The sequence below is a fragment of the Carassius auratus genome, chromosome 41, assembly GCF_003368295.1.
Source record: "Carassius auratus strain Wakin chromosome 41, ASM336829v1, whole genome shotgun sequence".
Taxonomy (NCBI): Eukaryota; Metazoa; Chordata; class Actinopteri; order Cypriniformes; family Cyprinidae; genus Carassius; species Carassius auratus.
In genome coordinates, this window is record NC_039283.1 from 11,342,192 (window position 1) to 11,358,701 (window position 16,510).

Below are 16,510 nucleotides of genomic sequence, written 5' to 3' on the forward strand. Positions count from 1 at the left end.
TCTAAATATCAGTGTTATATATAAAATAAATAAATAAAAACATCATCAAACTAATTATTATTATTATTATTATTATTATTATTATTTCTGTTTTCCAGCTGTTTTTCACTGTTGTATTATTGCTATTGTTGTTAGGTTTAGTAACTTGAGATTGTGTTACATCTGGAGTTTATTTTCTACACAAAAACGATCCTCAGAATATTATTGTTTATAAGTCGTTGTGTTCAGGCAAGTGCCACATTACTAATTATGTAGATATGGTGTCCAAATTATTGTATTATTTACTTTTAATATTTCTACATAACACATACACTTTAACCCCTTAACTGTCACTCATATTTTTGAACATTGACTTTGTAGTGCACTATCCAAACTTAAATTTTTTATTATTCATGAATGAAAATATTTTGTAACATGATATTGATGTAGCATTTACATAGTAATGCAATGTCTGATTTTAAAATGAGTTTTAAAGGATGAATTTTGCGATTTTAAGTTTTCAGTTGATATATAATTTCTCATGATTTCTAAAATGTGATAGAGGAAAAGGCAACAAAGTCGTCTTGTTTTTTTAACAAAGGTCAAAATTCCTGTTATAATGTAGATTTTTGAGGGTGCACTCTTGTCATAAATTAATCTATTACTTTTCCTACATAATTTATTACAACAAAAATTGATAAAATATATATTTGGGAGTCTTAGACCTTTCCAACGATATATAGTTTGTCAAGATTAGATTATATTTAATTGTAATATAGTGAAGTTAATGTAGTCGTCCCACAGAGCGGAAGGGTGACAGTTAACAGGTTAAAAACATGGTTTAATTTAGTGTAATATTGAGTAGAATATCTTTACTGGCAAAGCTAAAGTTACTTAATTTACTTAACTTAGGTAGGTAGATTTTACTTAATTCTATATGTGATATTAAATATAATTATCTAAAGGTAATTTAATTTATTTATGAATGGTAAGTTCAAAGTACATAGATTTTACTCAACAATAACAATAAAACGATAACAATAAAAATTTACATGAAATATAAAAACTGTTATCCTAAAAGTTTTTCTTCTTCTTCTTCTTCTTCTTCTTCTTCTTCTTCTTCTTATTTTGGTTCATGGAGAATATAGCACTATAGTTTTCAAATCATAAACTCTGAAACTTGTTTTCCAAACTTTGCATTTCCAAGCCCACCAAAAAGCCATTGTTGTGTAAGTTCAACTAATAACTTTTAATTATTATTTATTTATTTTGTGTTGTGTAAACACCACCCCTTAAACACACACACACACACACACACACACACACACACACGTATATATATATATATATATATATATATATATATATATATATATATATATATATATATATATATATATATATATATATATATAGCAATATTTCCCTACAAATGTAAAATTGTTTTAGTAAGAGTTTTTTTCATGAGTGACGAGGTAAACAAATCATTGAACCAACTTAAAACAACAACAAATCTGAAACAATTTATGGATGATTTACCAAAGCTTTTTCTTTTAGCAGTAATTTTAAAACAGAAAAAAAATTAAAACAACAGCTTTGTGTTCTCATAATCATTAGCTAAGAGATAATGAAGTAACACAAAACTAGTAAAATAGCAATGTTTTTAGTGAACATCATGGCTGAATTGCTTTAAATGCGCACAATATTGTTTACGTTTATATCACCATTAAATCATCAGGAATATATTGGGAATATTCAGTAAATTACCCAGCTCTAATTGTTATATAATTAACAAATCCAAACTGCTCTTGTCATCTTATCTTTCCCTATGCCAACTCTGGAAATTTTTCGCGGTCACTTGCCAGCAGCACCAGAGGGCCCAGAACAGCTTCACCAATTAACAGCACAGCAAGATTCATTGCCCTGCTTTTAACAATCATTATAGATTGAGGCTGAACATGTGTTGATGGTTAATTTTATTTCCAAGAGAGCGCAAAACAATTAGCCTCTTAAAGTGTGCTAGCGATGTCTAAATACAGCTAGATTAGCTCTTGAATTGGACTGAGAGGATGGAGAGAGATCTGGGCTTCCAGTGACATCTACTGATCCCACGTCACTCCTCTCCCTACCAGCCAGTCTGTAGAGACTGGGTTACCGGCTTGGGCTCACACATATTCATGGACACAGCTGGGACATTTTAATTAACTTAATTCTGCTTAATTACTCACTCCGGTGCAGCTGACCAAACTCCATCACGAACCCTCTCCGCACGGCTGAGTTATGGCCAGCTTTGAGAGGGGTTGTGGGAACCGGAGAAAGATGGACAGGCAGGAACACCAAACAGTGGACTTCAGTGAAGAACTGGGAAGAGTTGCACCAGCCATTTGTAAGTTCTAATTTAAATTGGAATGTAAAGTCCACATTAGAGGCTTAGTAACTACTGGCTAGTTTGTAACTATTTATTTGACTGCACCATTTGTCCTTAAGGCATAACGTAACTTATAGGTCGTAAGCTGTCTATGAAGGAATGCACCATCACATAACAAGACGTTTTAATTTAATGATGCAATAGCAGCTTTTTAAATTCATTAGCAGAAGTTCTTTAAATGGCATACATTTCCATTTACACAGTTAAAGCTGTAGCATGCATTGTCTGGGCTACTACTGTAATCTAGCGGAACAACAAAAATAAAGCATGTTTTCAAACTTTTGCAAATGCCCCTTTTGTGCATCACACCTTCTCCAACTCAAACATCGCAAACACAGGTCTTACAGGTATATAAAGGACAGGATATGTATTCACAAGTAAAAGTAAGCTACTTTCAATAAAATATTAAAGGTTCAAGATATTGGGAATGCTTGAAACTTGAAGTTTAGCTCACCTGTTGAGAAGAAACTCGCAGGTTTGTCGTATTAATTGAAAAGCAAACATTCCATCAAATTCCTCCATCTTGTTTTACCCCATAACCTGTCTCTGTGTATTTAGGGAAATTTAGAATTTTGTTTTGCACTTCTGTAACAGAATCTGATATTGACAGGGTTCCGTAAATATTGATATAAGTTCAATGATGAGACACAAATATTTGTAACTTAGTGTCCCTTTCTGTCACATCAAGGCTAAATTGTAACAGATGTAACCAGCCCCTGTTGATGATTTGATCTCATGCTGGATCTGGTCATACAATATAGCTATAAATTGGATTTTCAGGAAACAAGCCATTACAGAACTGTACAAAAGCTTATTTGCAAGATGTTCTTTGTTTTTAGCCAAGCTAATTTTTGCAGCTTGAGTAGGTTTAATTAATTCCTACCGATATCATCTAATACCCAGAAATGCACGTTCCAGTGGCTATGAAAACTTTGACTATTATTAATATTCTTGTGGACCTCAATGACCCTGAATTGTCTAAAATCTTCACTACACACCGTGTGTCTTTATTTCAGATACAGTGGCAAATACTTATGCAGAGCTTCAGAACCAGTATCTTTTGCATGTGCAAATGAATTCACTCTAAACAATTTACTGCCCTGGAGCAGCTAATGGGAAACAAGGGTAAAAACGTGAAGACAATTTTCAGGGATTTCCTGCTGGCTTCCAATTTGTTTGAAGCCTCTGTGACCAGTAATTTATTACTTTGCTGTTTACAGCTATTGATTTCACCCACAGAGCCTCCTGACATCCAGCAGTGGGGTTTGAGATGCAGAGGGCAGGGGCTGCTCCTCCTGGTGCTCCGGGGTCAGGTAAGGTAGCATAGAGGTCTGCTCGGGGTCAGAAGGGCCCAGCAGGAGAGCCTGAGAGTGGGCAGACTGTATGTGGATTTAGAACCCGAGGACCAGAACCATCCACGTACCACCAATTAAGCCCGACTCTGCCCCGGTGATGCGGGACACCACCAGGCCGGGTCTTGGGCCCCTTCTTGTTTATGCATTTGCATTGTTCCCAGATGTGTAACTAGGCAATTGTGCTGGGCCATAAAACAGCATGTCTTTTTAAAAGCATTTGAAAGGGAAAAAGAGGCAAGCTAGTCTATTCATTTACCTCAACTGTGTCAATCTCTCACAAACACTATTATAACCTTAAACCAGCCGAATAATGAGCAAAACCACAGCTCCTACTGAGTTGGCAAAAGAGACAGTAAAGAAGGGAGGAGAAAACCTTAAAAAAGGACAACAAGAGGGAAAGAAAATTAATGACTCTTCACATATTGCCTGTGTTTCTTTTGTGGAGACCAACAAAAGACAAGCAGGTTCGAGAGGATGTGGGGCTCGGGAGCCAGTGGATATCTGGCCGGTAAATTCCACCAAACATTAATAACTTCATTACATAGCAATTACCAGCCAGAGGTGGGGGAACGGAGTATCACACTTCAACATGCATTTGTCCAAGACTCGGCACTTCTCGGCCTTCTCCTTTTCTCTCTCACCCCCTCTTTCTTACCCCATCTTTCTTTCTCTCCTAAAGGCAGAAAGGTCAAACCATTACATCGTCTGAATGAAATGTTCCTGACTTCCTGTGATCTATAGGCGACTGGCCTGGAAGCCACTGGTATTGTTCAGGTGTGTAATAATTAATGCAGCACTAGAATGACTCTCCTGGGATGAACGGAGGGGTGGGAATGCTGTCGATTCCACACCCACTGAGGTCACAAACTGTCTCCGGATCAAAAGGCCAAAACGGGAAGCCAAAGAGCAATGCTACAATGCTCAGTTTACTTATTTACTATCAGTTGTCTTATTTGAATTGAACACACTCTGTAATTCCCTGGTAAAGCAGATATCTGTCTATATCTATAATTTAATTGATGTCAAATAATTGGCTGCTATTACAGTGCCATATTACAAAACCACACTGTGAACCCACATTATACTTATTTACTGATTACATATTATATCATATTATTTACCACACCTGAGTGTCATTATTTCCAGAGAAATGAAAACGTTTGTGTGCGATCTTTAAACAGGTGTGACTCCTAAATATATATTTATATATTTAATGAGTATTTAATTAATTTGTTTCTTCATATACTTGTTAGCAGTGCATACTTAGGTTGTTTAGTTTATTGCATTATTTTGCATGATTCGTGCTGCCCTGATGGCAAGTTGTGTTTGTAATATTCCACTCTGTTTATATATGTTTATTAATCATGGTTCAGCAGAGGATAAATTACAGTATAATGAGCATTTATTGACATTTCTTTTATGGACACTTTTGTATTAAGTCATACATGTAATAAAATAAGTGTGATGCATGAGGACGCACACAGACTGAAATGATATGGGCAAGCAGAGACATGAAACAGCAATCAAGTCTTTGATGTGAGCCTCGGGCAACAAGTCAACCTGAACCTCCTTTACAAGGAACTATTCATAATTGCTGCATGTTCATACAAAGACATGCATTGTTTCCTTCTCTGATTCTCAATTCGAAAATACATTCGCATTAACACGTATCTAAGTTTGACCTACTTTGTTTGATAAAATGATCATTTACTCAGGCCCTCCTCACATCTGAGTCTATCACTCTACGAGAGTCAAAATATTGCATCGTCTAAATGTTTTTATTGTTCTGTTGCAAACAGCTTAAGGTGTTAAACAACCCGAGCAAATTGATTTTTAACCAAGATAAACGTTTCCATGGTGCTTTTTTCTTAATTCCAGGAAGCTGGTGCTCAATAATCAACCCCTGTCACCGTTGATGGAAGACATCAGGATTCACACAATACAGCGTGTTAAACATCAAACTGTGGTGTGAACGAAGCATCTCTGCTCTCTAACTCTCTGACTGTGATTCCTTACAGAAGCTGCTGCTGGTGACACTTCCAATGAAACTCCAGCAGAAATGAGCCTTACGAGGTACAGGCACTTGAAGACAAGATAATTAAGGACTCTGACAGCATGAACACACAGTGGAGTGAGAACAGCTTTTATTTAAGTTCACTAATGGGCTGTCGAATAATGAGAGCCGTTGTTAATTTTAGGAATCCTTTTCCTCATTAACACTCTTCGAGAAAACGATCATTGTTCCTGTCTCAGTTCCTGACTAAATCTCTCTCATCTACATCCCTCCGTTTAAGCTGGTTTTATATGTACTGAACGTAAATGGAAATTTATACTTCTAAATAAATAAATTAATAAATAAATGCAATATAAAGCAATGCATAGTTTCCCAAATGTAAGGCAATATCATCTGACCTTAGAAAATATGGGAAGTAATGTGTGTCATATGGATGGCTTTTATGAAATATTTGTTTGTTAGTTGTTCTTTTTTTGTTGTTTTTTTTTTTGTATCAGCTATTGGATTTTTTTTTTTTTTTTTTTTTTTTTTTTTTTTTTTTTTTTAGTTTAAATCATAAATTTAGCTGGAAGGTGAAAAAAAATACAAAAAATAAATAAATACATAAACCAATAGAGGCTATGAAGTTCTGCTTAAAATATTTTGTGTGTGTGTTTCACAGGATAAAAGAAAAAAAAAATAATCTGAATGACATGAGGGCGAGTAAATGATGAAAACATTTTCGGTTTTGCCTGAATGACTCCTTTAAAGAAGCCAAACAGGAAGTGATTTGTGCTTGTGCCCTTGGAGAAGAGAGATCCCTGCATCAACAATGTTTGGAATAATCAAATAATCAATCAGTTAATTAATTAGTCTGGTGAATAATTGAAGGTCTCAGTCCAGACTTCCTCTCTGATCTGGAAGAAGCTGGCGTCTGAGTAAGAGCATCAGACAGCGATGTATACATCGCTTTAATCAGCACTTTGATCTTCTCTACAACACCCGTATAAGTCAATTAAAACTAGGCTGACGACGATGAATTATGCAGCACATTTATTAAAACATTTATCAGCCAGACTTATTATAAATAGATGACTTTGGTAAAGACAGCGGGTGCAGATGAATAGGTCAGTTTATTTGCTTCTCCGCTTGCTTTGTTGCTCCTGTTTGTCATTTATGTCTTTCAATGAACCTGAACAAGACTTGCCTTGATTCATCATGCCTGTTTTTTGATTAAACAGGAAATATTGGATGATTTGCCCCATAAGGCCCTTATGCTTGGCTTAGCTTTGTCCTCCTGAAGGCACTACAGCACGCATGCAGGCCAGCACACGCGTGTGCTTCGACATCTGCCCGCAGGACGTGTCAGTGGAAACTTCTCGCATCCGACTGATCCAGCACAGACACTGGGAAGCTTGCAGGGCTGAAGACGTCAGATGCAAACCCTCACAGTCATGGAGAACAGAAAAAGATCAGCTTCAGAAACGCAGTATTACATCTGGGAGAGATGATGGAAAATGAACAAAACTCAGCAGCGACTGTGAACATGATTGTCCCCTTAAGCTCCATATTCTGGTTAAGCCTTTATTCTGAACAGATGTTTGCTCCACAGATATTGGGATATTCCTGTATAGTCAACATAAGCTGAAAACAAAAGAGTATTCTTTTGTGTGGATACTGGAGTTTATGACACAGTTTGTATATTGCTTGAACTGCTTATTGCAATCAGGTTAATGTGTTTATGTGTAATGTGTAATCAGGTTAATCATATATTCTATGATTAAAAATGCAGATTACGGTCAATCCAGACCAATCCAGGATGTGCTCTTAAATGTGTCTAATTTGAGAATCACATTGCAAAACAAAATCTATGCATGCCTGAATGTACAATAGTAAATTTCCCAAAAATAAATAATATAAATAAATAAATAAATAAATAAATAAATAAATAATGTATAAATAAAAAATATGTACATACTAAGAAATGCAATATACATAACTCATGTCAGACCAACTGAATTCCCTAAAAGTTGTTTCAACCAGTGGTCATAATAAATAAGTGTATCAATAAATAAATGCTGGAATATTAAGGGTTTGTGAGTTCCCAGCATGCATTGCAGCTTAAATTGTTCTGATGACTGTTCAGCTGTTTGCTGACTTCTTTTAGTTAATTTATCATTTTGGTTAGCTATAGCTGTAACAGTAAACAGATGAAGTGTGCAGATCCATATGCAGTCTTTTAAGACGTAGTCGAAAACACAGGCAGGGTCTAAACAGTAGAAAACAGGTATATATAGGGCTAGGCAAGAGAATAATCCAAAATGGGCATGGTCCATTGATGGCTAACAATATCCAGAGCAGAGGACTTGACAATAGGGGTAATCCAAAAACACGAGCGATAGTCCAGGCTGGGGAAATAACAGGGTTAGGTACACGGGATATTCAAAACACACAGGTGAGAATCAAAAACAGGAAAACTATGATTTTGACTAGAGAAAACTAAAGCAGGCTCCGTAAAGTAGCTATCACAGAGATAAATGCTTAACAATACTAGACAGTTTGGGCAGGAACTGAATGGATCTTGAATAGACAGGCTAATGAGGTAAAGTGGAGGGAGGAGCTAATCAATTACTATGGAAACTAACAAGATGGACAAAGGAACAAGGGAACACAGAAACAATGGGGAACAAGAAAACTTCACAATAAAAGTCCACAAAAACAAAGACGGGGAACATAGACTAAAATCATGACAGTAGCATTAATTAATTTAGTGAGTTACTAAACAAAAATGTACTGAATAAGAAATGCATTCAATGCAAAATGCTTAATTCAGCCAATACATTCATCAAGACAAATTTATTAGCTGAATATGGCATTTTGCATTTACTGAATAAACCGATTCAAATTGACTGAACAAAAGTAATGTTAGTTACGACAATTATTAATATTATATTTGAGATAACTAAAAAAATCTGAATTCATCACGTTGCTTCAGATTATTTAACTTTCCTTAACTTTTTTTATTTTATATATTTTATTATTATTTTATTTTTGTATTATTCTTTTTTTTCTTTACAATGATTTGCCACTTTCAGTTGGATAGAAAATGTATTCAGGTCGAGATCAACTCGATATGTTGTTTATTTATTTATTTTCCAATTAAAATAGAGATGTTTATCTATAGACTTTTATTTTGATTGAGGCATTATTCGGATTACTAACAGACAGCTATAGCTGTGAGAGTCAAATAGTCTTTTGCCATATCAAATATACTTGAAGATGAAGAACAAATGAGAGAGAGAGAGAGAGAGAAACGTATGGCGTTTGATCTTCTCAGCCTACTCTTGTTGAGAAACGAAAAAGACCTTCTCACCACATCAGACGCTCGTGACCGAAGCGGCACACTCTCGCCTCACAAACACACTCCCATTCCTCCTTCTCTCTCTGTTTCTTTTGCCTCTGCTCATTTCTATTTGACTTGAGGCTCTGATCCTCGAAGGCAAAGCAAATTATCCTGCACTGCAGGAATGAGGAGGTGGCGGAGGTCGGCCTAGACTTCTGTTAATTGGAGCTGTGAGTTAAAACCGCAGAGACAATTACTTTGTAAGTGTTTTCTCTGCTCCTTCTCCTCTCTCTCCTTGGTTCTCGGGGCCGTTTGGAACCTGTTGACACAGATTATGCAGGTGGATCTCCCCAGAGGGAGTGCTGGGATCATCGCTCTCTCTCCGAGCCCAATAGCTGCTGGCCACATCTGCTGGGCTCTGATAATACAGCCGCCTTCCCACTCACAAACCGTTCCATTAGCCCCGCGACAAGAACATTCTTCACCACCATTCAGACCATCTTTCATGTCCATCTTGTTTGTTCCCAGATGCAGATTTCTGTGCCTCCTCCTCCTTGGGCCCTCGAGCGGTGGCTGCGACCGAATAAGAAGCAGTGGCTCGTTCCCGTTGAAACGCTCCGGACACTGGCGTCGTTGAACTCGTGCTAGTGTGTTGGGCTAACAGAGGTCGCGGGGTGTCATTGCTGGCCTGGTTGCGGCGGCTGAAGGTTGAATTAGCGCTCGTGTCTTTGTGCGTGCTGCCTGAATCAACAGCACTGTGAGTGTTATTTTCATTTCCAAATGAGCTGGCTGCATCCGAGCTCACTGCACATCTGGAAACTGTGATTTGACCTTTATTTATATTACCGAGCTCATCAATTTGAGAAATAATTTACACAGTCAGCTGAAACTAATGTGAAATGTTTTGGCAAGCCACATGCCGACAACACAATGCAAATAGCATCTTTCTGTATTTATTTGTAGTTTGAAGAGAGAGTGCAGCCAACAGAAGAGCAACATACACAAAACAAATTAAGTCACAAAACTATTTGTGAGAGGAAAATCAAACCCAGACTAAACACTGTCCTTGAACTTTTTTTAAAATCAAAATCATTTTATTATTGTTTATAAAACTTTATAAGATTTACACACCCAAGTCACACAAACAAATGTCTGAACATCATTGCATTAGAAAGCTTGTCCCATACAGAGATGTAATATATGACATATATCAGCCTATATTGAGTGATGTTGACATATTTGATACCTATAGGGCAATAAAGATTAGATTAGATTAGATTAGATAAAATTAGATTCATCTTTATTTTCACTGCACATGTAAGGTACAAGGCAACGAAATGCAGTTAGTATGTAACCAGAAGTGCAATAAGCAGCAAGTACAGAATATACAAGATCTACAATATGTACAATAACTATACAGATAAGTATTATGGACATAATTTACAGATTATAAACACTATTAGCATGATATACAGATAGATGTACTACTAACATACTCTACAGATGGATCATGTAAAAGTGTATGTACACTATAGTCAGAACTATTAACATCATTTACACAATTGCAATGGACAGTAAAGTGCATAGAAAATACTACAGTGTGCAAATGGATTATACAGTGCATCTGGATGAACAGACAGTGGTGCAAGTAATAACAAGTTTATAGTTTTTTCCTTTAAATAAATAAGTAAATCAGTCAGATGTAGTGATGAGGAGGGGTGAGGAGTCTGTGTATGGTGTTTGTGTGTGTGTGTGTGTGTGTGTGGGGGGGGGGGGGGGGTCAGAGGGCAGAGTTCAGCAAGGAGACAGCTGTAGGGAAAAAGCTGTTCCTGAATATCGTGGTCCTTGTCCGGAGGCTCCTGAAGCACCTCCCAGAGGGCAGGAGGTTAAACAGTTTGTGGTCAGGGTGAGAGGAGTCCTTGAGAATGCTGCGAGCTCGACATAGACAGCATTTCCTCTAGATGACCTCAATAGCAGGAAGTGTTGTCCCTGTGATGCGTTGGGCAGTTTTCACAACCACCTGCAGTGCTTAGCGGTCAGCCACTGAGCAGTTCCCTTTCCAGACTGTGATACAACTGGTCAGGATCCTCTCGATGGCACACCGGTAGAAGTTCACCAGGATGGATGAAGACAACTGGTTCTTCTTCAGTGTCCCGAGGAAGAAGAGGCGCTGGTGAGCCTTCTTGACCAGGCTGGAGGTGTTTGTGGTCCAGGACAGTTCCTCTGAGATGGTGGTTCCCAGGAACTTGAAGCTGGAGACATGTTCAACAACCATCACGTTAATGTGGATAGGGTCATGCGTGTTTCCTTTCTTCTTCCTGAAGTCCCCAATGAGCTCCTTTTCTTACTGGTGTTAATGAGCATGTTATTGTCAGCGCACCATGTCCCCAGTTGCTGTACCTCCTCCCTGTAGTAAGTCTCATTGTCTCTGATGAGGCCAATGTCATCTGCAGACTTAATGATGGAGTTGGATCCATGCACAGGCTTGCAGTTGTGAGTGTAAAGGGAGTAAAGGAATGGGCTCAGCACAGAGCCCTGTGGTACGCAGGTGATAAGTGTGATGGTGGTGAAGTGGGCGTGGCCTGACCTAACATGCTGAGGTCTGTTGGTCAGAAAGTCCATAATCCAGTTGCAGAGGGAGGTGTTAATGTCCAGGTCTCCAAGTTTTGTGGTCAGCTTGGAGGGAATGACGGTGTTAAATGCTGAGCTGAAGTCAACAAACAACATCCGTACATATGTGTTGTTATTGTCCAAGTGTGAGTGCAGTGTGCAGCACTGTGCATATGGCATCCTCTGTGCTCCTATTCCTACAGTAGGCAAATTGGTGTGGATCCAGTGTGGGTGGGAGACAGTCCTTGAGGTGTTCTAGGACCAGTCGCTCGAAGCACTTCATGATGGGTGTGAGTGCTATGTGGCGATAGTCATTCAGGCACATTAGGGAGGAGTGTTTCAGTACCAGCACAATGGATGTAGACTTAAAACATGTTGGCACAGTTGCACAAAATGAAAAAGCTTATTGCATATAAAAAAAATTAAAAAAAAACATGGTACAAAATATTTGTATGCACATATGTTAATAAAACCTATGTAGGGGCGGTTCTAGGATTTAATCCATAGGGGTCTGAGCCTTCAGACCAGATACAAAGATACAAATTACATGAACAAACTATAGTGCTTGTGAAAACTCTATTACTGTATGAAGTAAATATACTCACATATCCATTAAAGCTTCAGAAGTTACTTATTTAATAGCAGCGTGTGATTCTCTCTCTTGCTTTTGTGTTTTTTATTAACATTATCAACATAGGAAATGCAGATTTTCTACTAAGAAATGTAAAATATGTGCCTTATAAGTTCTAATAAACAGCCAAAATGATAGTGATATGCAAATTAATAGTGAAAATTGGTCCCTAAACTAGTGTTACTAGTTTAGTGTTACCATAATATCAACATGTATTAATGGGTTTTAGGATGGATATATGGCTACATAACATACATTTCCAAAAATGTACAAACCCGATCTATTGCATGAAAAAGTTGGGACACTGTACAGATTGTGAGTGAAAAAGGAATGAAATAATTTTCAAATCTCATTAATTTATATTTTATGCACAATAGAATATAGATAACATATCAAATGTTGATAGTGAGACATTTTAAAATGTCTTGCCAAATTTTGGCTCATTTTGGATTTCATGAGACCTACACATTCGAAAGAAAAATTGGGACAGTTAGCATTAAGAGGCCAGAAAAGTAAAATGTACATATAAGGAACAGCTGGAGGACAAATTTGCAATTTGCAATAGGTCAACTGGCAACATGATTGGGTATAAAAGAGCCTCTCAGAGTGGCAGTGTCTCTCAGAAGTCAAGATGGGCAGAGGATCACCAATTCCCCCAATGCTGCGGCGAAAAATAGTGGAGCAATATCAGAAAGGAGTTTCTCAGAGAAAAATTGCAGAGATTGAAGTTATCATCATCTACAGTGCATAATATCATCCAAAGATTCAGAGAATCTGGAACAATCTCTGTGTGTAAGGGTCAAGGCCGGAAAACCATACTGGATGCCCGTGATCTTCAGCTCTTAGACGCAGTGCATCACATACAGGAATGGTACTGTAATGGAATGGATTTCATCTGTATTTATTTACAGAGGTATATTGTGTCACACTTCACACTTCTCTTGTATGTTTTGTCTTTGTGTGAAGACGTGAATAAATGTTTCTGAAGTGAAGCAAACTTCAGTGGATTTCCTGTGCGTAGGGAGTAGGGAGCAGCTGTGTAGGGACCATGTCAATGAGAACACAGTTCATGGACGGAGCTCTCTTCTAACGAGTTGATGATCTGAATCAGGTATGTTGTATAAGAGAGACATGCAGAGTGATGGAAAGTCAGTACTGGAATTGCGAACCTCTGCCCAATTATATTATAAATATTAAATAATCGATTACATTTTGAATTTCCTATCAAACCATAAAGTTGTTGTGGGACACATTGAAGAATCCTTAAAAGATTAATGATAATTTTGGCAAATGTTCACCCATGTTGTGTTGGGCTTCAAATACAACATTAGGCTTGTTTGAGATGCGCCTTGCCTCGCCTGAAACATAGGCGAGAGTAGGCGGGGAGGGGTCAAAAAAGACCTTTAAAGTCGGACACTTCCTGAATCTCGCTGTTTTGTCGCCCGGAAACGTCAGCAATGGAGGAGATCACGTTCACGTTTTTTTTTTTTTTATCGCAGATGAAGTGGATGTTATCGAAATACCACTGTTTTGTCATCATGTGCAGATCACGTCCATAGTATTTTTTCCAAACTATGCAATTCAAAGCTGTTTTTTTAGAAACATTCTTCAGAATTTCTTCCCTTGTTTTAAGCCAGACCCTGACACTTCTCAGATGAAACCACACAAAGTTGAGGCATAATGGGTAATTATGTATTTGTGCATGTATATATTCAATGGATTGAGTTATTAATTCACACAAACATACGATAGAATACAGTGAAAATTACAACAAGGAAGGATTTAATTCTTAATTCTTAACTTCACTAGGCGTGTTTTGTTTTTGTTTAGTTCACATGCAAATATAAATAAAAGGGTAATCTAATTCTTAGAATAAAGAGAAAATGTATCAGCTGACATTCTCAGCCAATGAGCATGAAGCTGTGTGGTCAGTCAGTAATTTCCCATCATGCTTTTGATCAGCGCAGTCGGTGGAGAGCAACTGCGCTCGACTGCTCAATCCGACACAGCCACCTCGCCGTCGCCAGAGTTTGTTTGCACATGTGACCACCGGCGGCGCCAGGGGGGGTCTTTGGGGGGTCTCAAGACCCTGCCAAAAAATGCCTTGACCCCCCATTTGACCCCCCAGCCTCTTCCTGATTAAAAATATATATATTCGGGATAAAGATCCAAAAATGTTTCTCTTCAAACTACGCAGAACAATAATAAATAATAATTATTTCGACATTTATTCATACACTGAACCGAGAACCGTTTCTGTCGGACGCGTCCGATTCGAGAACCGATGAGCTGATGATAACTGCGCATGCGTGATTCTGCGTGAAGCAGACTGACACTGAGCGCATCTGAACCGAACTGATTCTTTTGGTGATTGATTCTGAACTGATTTTGTGCTAATGTTATAAGCGCGGGTAAACCAAAGGCTTGAATGAAGGGCAATCATCGCCAATGACGGCATTACATCGAGCGCAAAAGAACCGGTGAACCATTTTTTTTTTTCAGCTGGTTTATTTGATCGAATTGTCCGAAAGAACCGATTCACTTGAGCACCTGCTCCTTTGCCCCTTAAGTGCCCTTTTGTCAAAGCAAAATTTCCTCAATTTTTTTTGTAATTACATAAACTTTTGTGAATGCCTGCCCACGCCCAATCATAATATTAGTACAATTTATTAATAATAATTTAGCCGTAAATAAAATGACCAACATGATGACCGTTCACCTGACTACGACCTCATCCAACCGGGAAGATTCCTCATGCTGCACGCGCATTTTTTAATTGCTAGAGGATATTTTCAACATCGTGGCAGCTGGTAAGTGGTGTTTCATTCTCAGCGAAGTTATTTTGGTGTTTATTTACTTATTATTATTTTACAAGAACGATGTGATGTGAGAACATGCAGATACGTTGTTTATATTGCTGTGTGTAGCCTGTAGTGTAGAAGTAACACTAGCGTGCTGTTTGAGGGAGAAAAGTTTCACAGGCATCGAGGGGTCTGGTCTTTTTTTATGTTATTTGAATAAACTTTTATTATATTACAGTACTTATTTATTTTTAACACGTAAAAATAATTATCACAACACTGGTAAGGCTTATTCAGATTTTCTCATTCTCTGAATTATCATTATAAAAATAAAAACAATTCAGATTTTAAATGTGATGCAAATATTTTTTTTCTAAGATAGCAACAGTGTTTACAACAGCAAGACCACTTTAGCCTGTAAACTCAATAATATCTATCTGGAAATAAATGTAAAAATATCAATGTCAATAAAAATGCATAATATACCTGACATGAAAGTGCAGTGTGAAGGATATGAATAACAAATGTAGCCTGTCATTTGTTTACATTGCAAAGGTGTTTTTGTTGTTTAGTAGCAGAAATATGCAGTTATTAGCCATGTCCACTGTATTTTTTGTTGGTTTTCATGAGACCCCCCTTGAAAAGACCAGGACCCCCCCATTGCCCCCCCAATCAAAATTGTCTGGAGCCGCCACTGCATGTGACATCAGAGCAAGTGGACGTAACTCGGACACTTTTCTAACCGGCATCTCACGGTGATCATCGGTGATCGGTTTTGCACAGAATTTTCTAATCTCAAACAAGCCTATTAACTATAAATTTTTTGAGGGGTGGGTCGTCATAATGTCACATGACTTTAACTTGAAAGCGTTTGATTGGACAAGATGGGTGACTACAGGAGTTGTCAATATGTTTGGTCTGTTTTGCCAAGATGTGATTTGTCAGCATTCCGGAGGATCTCCAAGATATAATCAGAGAGACTTAATACCACCAAAGTCTGATTATGATTTCAGGCTTTAAATACAAAAACTCAAGTGCCACACATTACTAGAAGTCCAAATATATCATGATATATCATCATATTTTTTATGTGTATTGTTTCTACCCGTGTTAACCAGTCTTAATTGTTTATCGCATTGACTATATAATTAAAGGGAAATGACATTTCCTCAAGACTTGAGTGATTCACCTGAGAGGGTCTGAATGGTGAACAACAGTCCCAACTCTGGCAGATCTGCAGGAAATGTGAGCATAGAGTCAGCTAAAGTGCAGCGAGGCGTCCGTGATCGAGTGTGTTCATCATTCAACAGCAGCAGGATGATGAGAGTGAGTCCAATATTATCATAGTCATTTAAAACTGATAACCTTTG

General features: G+C 37.7%; 1 long non-coding RNA gene across 2 annotated transcripts; it reads left to right on the forward strand.

Annotated features, from left to right (window-relative positions):
* The first annotated feature begins 1,494 nt into the window (after positions 1-1,494).
* Positions 1,495-7,628, forward strand: LOC113060083 (uncharacterized). Of its 2 annotated transcripts, XR_003278188.1 has the most exons (4): positions 1,495-2,365; positions 3,647-5,893; positions 6,438-6,882; positions 6,997-7,628. It is a non-coding gene; the product is annotated as an uncharacterized LOC113060083 (long non-coding RNA). The 2 variants fall into 2 exon arrangements; XR_003278189.1 differs by lacking the exon at positions 6,438-6,882.
* The last annotated feature ends 8,882 nt before the right edge of the window (positions 7,629-16,510 follow it).